At 37.1% G+C, this 9447-nt stretch overlaps 1 non-coding gene across 1 annotated transcript; it reads left to right on the forward strand.

Moving 5' to 3' along the window:
- Window positions 1-3995: 3995 nt before the first annotated feature.
- Window positions 3996-4102, forward strand: LOC119237807 (U6 spliceosomal RNA). The gene has a single exon (XR_005123442.1). It is a non-coding gene; the product is annotated as a U6 spliceosomal RNA (small nuclear RNA).
- The last annotated feature ends 5345 nt before the right edge of the window (window positions 4103-9447 follow it).

Consider the following 9447-nt stretch of genomic DNA (forward strand, 5'->3'; position numbering starts at 1 on the left):
CTCCATTTCTGGATTATTCTCATTACTGTCCTGTGCTGCTTAGTGACAGTGATGTTTTCTCAGAAATGATTATTTGGTGACTTCATTGTTGTTTGAACATCAACAAGTAGAGTTTACTTACACAGACATAGATGATATTGCATACTACAAACACAGGCTATATGGTATAACTGTTTCAGGGCAACCCCGATATAAAACGTGTTGCCTGACTGTGGATCCTCACCCATGCACTTAAAAGGGACTTATTAATTCTCAACTGCAGGCACACACAAAGGTTAATAAAAGGTTTATTTACAAGGGAAGGGGGAATGAGGAAATGCACAACTCAGGGAGAAAAATGGGAGATAAAGTCTTAAATGCATCCTACCCATTCCACCAACCTGGAAACCCAATGGCATGCTGAGAGCTGGCAGAAAGCCACGAGCTGTGAGGCCACGAGGAGCCCCCCAAGGCCATGTGTCTGATTTTATACCAAACCTGGCTGCTTAACTCCACCCTCAGATCCCAGCAACCTTTTGGTGATGATGGGATTTGTCTTTCCCAATGTCTTGATGGCTTTGGTCTGGAGTAGGAGTGGAATCCACAAAGCCTGTACAGAATTAGCTCAGGATATCCTTTGCCCCTAACATAACCTGTGCGGATCATCATCTATATGTGAAGCTAATTGTTGAGCAAAACACTGTTATTCAATGAGGTTAACCAATGAAACACTGTCCCATGGCTTGGGGAATTTCTGGAATACATCTTGGACATTGGAAATCATGCAGAAGGGACATGGAAGAAATTCATGAACATGAAGCAGGTGGGAGAAGACACCTGAAGGCTGTAGTCAGGGATGGGAAGCTGTCTTACAAACTTATATGTTACCAGTTAGCTGGGGCAACCTACCAGTGTGGATGAACACACCCTTGACTGAGGGAAAATATGTGAGGAGGAGCTGGGGTGCTCCCAGCAGGTAAAGTCCCCAGTGAAAGAAACAATAACAGTGTGCTGGGCTGCAGTCACCTTGACCTGTTTTTAGAACTGATACTTACTTTGTGAACCTTACTGAAAATACACAAATATAGTAAAGTCTCATGTCTGGCACACCAGAGTTGAGGTATATCAGCAAAGCATAAAAGCAAACCTATTACCCTAGAATATTCACGTCAACAGCTTCACCCTACAAGCTACTCTCTACCCGCAAACATCAGGTCTCAAACATCAGATCTCAAACCTGTGGAAGTCCAAAAGTATATATAAACCAAAACACCACCTATTGGAAAGGTAGAAGTAATTAAAATCTCTAGAAAGGGCACAAACACACACACACACACACACACACACACACAAATAAAGGTAAAAAGAGACAGTGATGGACATCATAGAATTACTAAGGGATCAATATACCAAGAAGACATAATATTCATCAATACATTTACACCTAATGAAGGAGCATAAAAATATATTAGAAAACTATTATCAAATCTAGAATCAATATGGACAGCAACACAAAAGTATTAAGTGACTACAAAACTTTACTTTCATTAATGGAAAGATTATCCAGACAAAAAAACAAAAAGAAATAATAGCCTTAAATGGTAGACAACATGATCCCTGGCCAGCCAGGGATCGAACTCGTGCTGTAGAGGCTGGCAGCAGCTTGATAGTGCTGTCTTTAACTCCTGCACCACTAGGGAGGCCCCATATGAGTTTAATAGACATTAATAGGCACTGCAATCTGAAAAACTGAGTGCATATTCTTCTCAAGGGCACATAGAACATTCTGCTGCATAGACCGCATGTTGGATTGCAAAAAAAAAGTGTCAATAAATTCACAAAGATTGAGATCCTGTCAACTATCTTGTGTGATCACAAAGATATCAAAATACAAAACAACCACAAAAGAAAGAGGAAAAACTCCTAATAAGTGGAGATGAAAAACACACTAGAGAATAATGGTTGGATTAGTGAGAAAATCAAAGAAGAGTTAAATTAATAACCTGGGGACAAAAGAAAACAAAGAGGGGCTCCTCAGTGGCGCAGCAGGTTGAGTACAGCTCTGTGAAGCTGTCCACAGCCTCTGCAGTGCGGGTTTGATCCCAGCTGGACAGGGACATACCCATATGGCGGGGCAGACCTCTCCAGTCTCACCTACTACTCCCCTCAGCAGTATATTTTGGCCCGTCTGCCTGTTCTGCTCCCCTCTCTGTCTCTGGTGAATTCTCTCACCCTCCTGTGCCTCAGGCCTGTACCCCTGTTCTTGTATAAATAAATAAATCTTAAAAAAAAACAAAGACACTTATACCACAACCCATGGGATACTGTGAGATACAGCAAAAGTAGTATTAATAAGGAATTATGTAACAATACACACCCACATCAAGGAACAAGAAAAGCTCAACTATATAATCTTACCTTTTACAATAAGAAACTAGAAAAACATGAACAAAAAAATCTAGGAGAAGGAAGGAAATGATGATGATAATAATAATAATAATAAAATTAGCTGAAATAAGTGAAATAGAAATTTAAAAAAATACATTGTCTAAAGTATCAATGAAACCAAAATTCAAAATTTTGTTCTTTGAGAAACTATACAAGATAAACAAATCTCTAACTTGGCTAACAAAGAAAATGGAGAAAACTGTAATAAATATAACCAGCAATTATACAGAAGCTACAAAAGACAGCTCAGAAATAAAAAAGATCTTTAACGATTACATGAACATCTGTATGGCAGTATGTTGTAAAACCTACAAGAAATGAAAAAATTCTGAAGTACATACAACCTTCAAAGAATGAATCAGGAAGAAATAGAAAACCTGAAAGGAGGAGGGAGGGCTCCACCATCAAAGTGAACTGTGGGTCCCAGGAAAATGAGGGCTTGCAGGCTGGGCTGTTGGAATCCAGCAACTAGTGAACCCTTCTGGAACTGAGAAAGCTGCTGGAGGCAGCATCCCTCTACTCCCCATTTGGAACTGAGAGAAGAGGAAGGCTCCACCATCAAGGTGAACTGTGGGTCGCAGGAAAGTGGCCCTGTCAGCTGGGCTGTTGGAAGCCACCACCTTGAGATCCCCTTGTGGAACTAAGTAAAGACAGAGGGAGAGCTCAACAAACAAAGGTTAAGATGGGCAGGAGGGGAAGAGACCAGAAGAATACAGAGACTTGATGATCTTCAGGGACAGCACCCATCAACCCATCCACAGCATCACTATCCTTGTGTGGTCTGGCATAACAGTGCTGGACTTGGTCTCACCACCAGTTTCTGATGTCCCAGAAGGAGCACCCCAAAGAATGCCTGCCAGTTGTACCAGTGGGAAAGCGCATAGAACAAATTAGAAAACAAACAATAGGGAGAAGGTAAAATACAAACAACCAAGCAAGCCCTCTGAGGAAGGACACACCAAAAAGAAAACCAGTCACCAGAACTCAACAACAATGACATGGAAGAACTTTTCTAACTGCCAGATAGAGAACTTAGAATCTCCATGATTAAAAAACATAAAGATGAAAAGAAAAAGAATGATATGAGAAATACAATGAGTGAACTAAAGAATGAAATTGAGTTTTTAAATAAGGAAATGAAGGACATGCAGGATGTTAAAAGATTAATGGAGGAGCTAAAGAATTCTGGGGAAAACAGCAAAAACAGAATCAATGTAATGGAAGAACAAATCAGTACTCTTGAAGACACAGATATAAAAAGAACAAAAAATTAAAAGGAAAGAGAAGTACAAAGGAAAAAGAATGAAGAAAAACATTGAAACTATCTGCCACCATGAAGAAAGGAAATATAAGAGTTATAGGAATCCCAGAAGGTGAGGAGAGAGATGAAGGAAGCGAGAAACTATTTAAGGAGATAAATTGAAGAGAACTTCCCAAGCATGAAGAAGGAGATTAAAGTATACATACAGGGAGCTAGAAAAACACCAAATTACCACAATGAAATTAAAACTACAGCAAGACACATAATAGTAAAGCTTCCAAGAGCCCAAGACAAGGAAAAAATAATGGTGCACACTTCAGCAACTCATATACTAAAATTGGAACCATACAGAGAAGATTAGCATGGCCCCTGCACAAGGATGACATGCAAATTCATGAAACATTCCATATTTTTTGAAACCATAAAATATATAGAAGAAAGTATAGGCAAAACACTACATGACATACATCTCAGTAACATCTTTTTTTTAATTTATTTTTGTTTTATATGATTTTTACATCATTTCTCATGGAAAAGACTAATTATAATAAAGTGAAAATCAAAATCAACAAACAACTATAAATCAGTAACATCTTTAAAGACACATCACTCAAGCTATTGATAGTGAAGGGAAGGATAAACAGCTGGGACTACATCAAATTAAAGAGCTTCTGTATAGCAAAAGAGACAGTAACCAAAACAAAGAGACACCCCACTGATTGAGAGAAAATATTTGCACATAACACCAATGATAAGGGACTGATCACAAAAATCTACAAAGAGATGATGAGACTCAACAAAAACAAAATAAATAACCCAGTCAAAAAATGGGCAGAACAGCTAAAAAGAAGCTTCTTCACAGAGGAAATGTTAATGGCCAACAGGCATATGAAAAATGTTCAACATCACTTGTAATCAGGGAAATGCAAATCTAAACCACAATGAGATACCATCTTATACCAGGGAGAATGGCACATATTAAAAAAAACTAGCAACAACAAATGTTGGTGAGGATGTGGAGAAAGAGGAACTCTCCTGCACTGCTGGTGGAAGTGCAAACTGATCCAGCCATTATGGAAAGCTGTCTGGATGTTCCTCAAACTACGAAAAATGGAGCTTCCCTGTGATCCAGCAATTCAACTCTTAGGTATCTACCCAAAGGGCACAAACACATTAATTCAAAAGGACACCTGCACCCCTATGTTTATTGCAGCACTATTTACAATAGGTAAGCTATGGAAACAGCCCAAAAACAGATGACTGGATCAAGAAGATGAGGTACATATACACAATGGAATATTACTCAACAATCAAAAAGGATATACTCATGCCATTTGCAGCAACATGGATGGAGCTGAAAGGGATCATTCTCAGTGAAATAAGCCAGAAAGAAAATAAACAATACTGGATGGTCTCACTTATAGCAGGAATGTAGCAGAGTCAAATAAGGCATCAAACTAGAAATAAACCATGAAAAGAAAGCAAGGAACCCTCCCACTTTATGGAGACTGCTGGAAGACCATTGGATTAAAGCAGAGATCAAAAAAGACATTAAAAAATACATTTAGATGAATGGCAATGAGAACTCAACTTTTGAAAATGTATGGGACACAACAAAAGCTGTAATAAGACGAAAGTAAATAGCAATATAGGCTCACATCAAGAAATAAGAAAGAACTCAGAGAAACAACCTAATATCCCTTCTCAAAGAACTAGAAAAAAGAACAAAAAAAAAAGAAGAAAGGAAATAATAAAAATCATAGCAGAAATAATGAAATAGAAATTAAAGAACAATCCAAAAGATCAATGAAACCAAAAGATGGTTCCTCGAAAAAATAAACAAAATAGACAAACCTCTAGCCAGGCTCATGAAAAAAAAAATGGGAGATAATACAAACAAACAGGATCATAAATGAAAGAGGAAAAATTACAAAAGACTCAGTAAAAATCAAATAAATAATCAGAGATTGAGATTACTATGAACATTTATACAAAAACAAGTTCAACAATCTAGAAGAAATGGACAAATTCCTAAAACAATGTAATCATCCAAAGATAGATAAAGGAGAAATAGAAATAGACCACTTACAGGCAGTGAAAATTGAAACAGTAATCAAAATCTCTCCAAAAAACAAAAGCCCAGGCCCAGAAGGCTTTGCAAATGAATTCTACCAAATATTCAGAAATTAACTATTGCCTATCCTACACAAACTCTTTCAAAAAAATTGAAAAAGAAAGAATACTACCAAACACATTCTATGAAGCCAACATTATGCTAATACCAAAACCAAATAAAGACAACACACAAAAAAGAAAACTACAGGCCAATCTCCCAAATGAACACTGATACAAAATTTCTCAACAAAATCCTTGCCAACAGAATCCAACAATGCATCAAAAAGAAAACACACTATGAACAAGGGGGATTTAGTCCAGGGGCACAAGGATGGTTCAACATAAGAAATCAATTAATGTAAGGCAACACATCAACAAAAAGAAAAATAAAAACCATATGATCATATCAATAGATGCTGAGAAAGCATTTGACAAAGTTCAACATCCATTTATGATGAAGGCCCTTGAAATTCTCAGGATAGAAGGAACATATCTTAATATGATAAAAGTAATATATGACAAACACACAGCCAATATCATTCTAAATAGTGAAAAGCTGAAAGCATTTCCTTTAAGATCAAGAACAACACAAGGTTGTCCACTGTCACCACTGCTGTTGAATGTATTACTAGGAGTCCCGGCCAGAGCAATAAGACAAGAGAAAGACATACAAGGAATCCAGATAGGGAAACAAGATATAAAACTATCACTATTTGCAGATGATATGATAATGTACATAGAGAACCCTAAAAATTCTGCTGGAAAAACTAATATAATGAACCAATTTAGTAAAGTAACAGGATGCAAAATTAACACACAGAAATCAGTAGCTTTCCTATATGCTAACAATCAATTTGAAGAAAAAGAAATTAAGAAAGCCATCCCATTTACAATCAAAACCAAAAGAATCAAATACCTAGGAATAAACTTAACTGAGGAGGAAAGTAACCTATACAAAGAAAATTATAGAACATTATTAAAAGAAATAGAAGAAGATGCAATGAAATGGAAAGACATCCCTTGTTCATGGGATTGAAGAATTAACATTATTAAAATGGCATCTTACCAAAAGCAATTTAAAGATTCAATGCAATTCTGATAAAAATTTCAATGATATTCTTCAAAGAAATAGAACAAATATCAATGAAATTCATAGGGATCCACAAATAACCTCAAATAGCCAAAGCTCTCTTAACTAAAAAGGAGAATGGAGGTATCACATACCCAGACTTCAAAGTATACTACAAAGCCATAATAATTAAAACAGTATGGTACTGCAACAAAAACAGACACACAGACCAATAAAACTGAATAGAAAACCCAGAGATAAACCCACATATTTATGGACAACTAATCTTTGATAAAAGAGCAAAGAAAATGCAATGGAACAAGGACAGTTTGTTCAACAAATGGTGCTGCTGGGAAAACTGGACATGCAAAAGAATGAAGCTAGCCTACAACCTCTCACCAAGCACCAAAAAACTCTCAAAATGGAGAAAAACCTGAAACTATAAAATATGTAGAAGAAAATATAGGCAAAAGACTACATTGCACACATCTCAGTAACATCTTTAAAGACTCATCTCCCAAAGCAAAGAAAGTGAAGGAAAAGATGAACAGCTGGGATTACATCAAATTAAAGAGCTTCTATACAGCAAAAGAGACATTAACCAAAACAAAGAGACAACCTACTGAATGGGAGACAATTTTTGTACACAACACTACTGATAAGAGAATGATCACAAAGATCTACAAAGAGTTGACATGACTCAACAAAAGCAAAGTAAATAACCCAGTCAAAAAATGGGCAGAAGAGCTAAAAAGACACTTCTCCAAAGAGGAAATGCAAATGGCCAACAGGTATATGAAAAGAGGCTTAACATCTCTTGTAATCAGGGAAATGCAAATCAAAACCACAGTGAGATACCACCTTACACCAGTTAGAATGGCACATTAAAAAAAAAAAAAAAAACTAGCAACAACAAATGTTGGCGAGGATGTGGAGAAAGAGGAACTCTCCTACACTGCTTGTGGTAAGGCAAACTGGTTCAACCACTATGGATAGCTGTGTGGATTTTCCTCAAACTACTGAAAATGGAGCTACCATATGACCCAGCAATTCCTCTCCTAGGAATCTAACCAATGAATACAAAAACATTAATCCAAAAGGATACTGGCACCCTTACGTCTATTGGGTGTTTATAATAGGTAAGATATGGAATCAATCCAAATTTCCCAAAATAGATAACTGGATCAAGAAGATGTGGTATATATATGCAATGGAATACTATTCAGCAATCAAAAATATAAACTAATGTCATTTCAGCAACATGGATGGAACTAGAAGAAATTATGCTCAGTGAAGTAAATCAAAAGGAAAAAGAAAAATATCAAATGGTTTCATTGATAGGAGGAATGTAGGAGAACCAAATAAGGGATCACAGGGAAAATTTTTTTAAAAAATTGGCAGACAACTATAAATCAGGGACATTCTGCAGGGGAGGGTGAGGGGCAGACAGGGGAGGGAAGAGCACAGGGGACTAACACCAGTGGCACGGTGGTCCTACACATATAACAAACCAAAAAGCCAACTTGGGGAAAAGAAAAATACAAATAGCCAAGCAAGCCTTCCAGGGAACAATACACCACAGAAAGTTTTGCTTGCATAGAAACTTTTGTAATAGGTTCTAATGATCCTTTGTATTTCTCCAGTATCTTTTGTAATTTTGCCTATTTCCTTTCTGATTCTATTGATTTGGGTTTTCTCACTTCTTTTTTTTGTAAACCTAACTAAAGGATTTTCAATTTTGCTTATTTTTTCAAAGAACCAACTCTTGCTTTCACTGATCTTTTGTGTCAGTGCCCTGTACTTACAGCTGTGGACAGTATTTGGGGGTTGGAAAAGCTGAAGAGGAAATGCAAATGGCCAACAGACATATGAAAAAATGTTCAACATCACTTGTAACCAGGGAAATGCAAATCAAAACTACCATGAGATACCATCTTACACCAGTGAGAATGGCACATATTAAAAAAACTAGCAACAGCAAATGTTGGCGAGGTTGTGGAGAAAAAGGAACTCTTCTACACTGTTGGTGGGAGTGCAAACTGGTCCAACCACTATGGAGAGCTGTGTGGAGATTTCTGGACCTACTAAACATAGAGCTTCCATATGATCCAGCAATTCCACTCCTAGGTATTTACCCAAAGGACACAGAAACATCAATTCCAAAGAACACCTGCACCCCTATATTTATAGCAGCACTATTTACAATAGCTAAGCTTTGGAAACAGCCCAAATGCCCAAAAATAGATGAATGGATCAAGAAGATGTGGTACGTATACACCATGGAATATTACTCAGCATTCAAAAAAGATAAACACATGCAATTTGCAGCAACATGGATGGCACTGGAAGGGATCATGCTCAGCGAAATAAGCCAAAAAGAAAAAGAAAAATACCGGATGGTCTCACTCATAGCAGGAATCTAGAAAACTTAAATAAGGGACCAGGAAAATGAATAACTATAAGAAAGTGAAAATCAAAATCAACAAAAAACTATGAACCAGAGACACTTTTTGGGGGGTGGGGGCTGGGAGGGGAGGGATTGGGGTCAGAATGGGAGGTTTGCAATTGTATGGGG

The sequence above is a fragment of the Talpa occidentalis genome, unplaced genomic scaffold (genome assembly GCF_014898055.3).
Source record: "Talpa occidentalis isolate TD23 unplaced genomic scaffold, MPIMG_talOcc4v2.1 talOcc4.10, whole genome shotgun sequence".
NCBI lineage: Eukaryota > Metazoa > Chordata > Mammalia > Eulipotyphla > Talpidae > Talpa > Talpa occidentalis.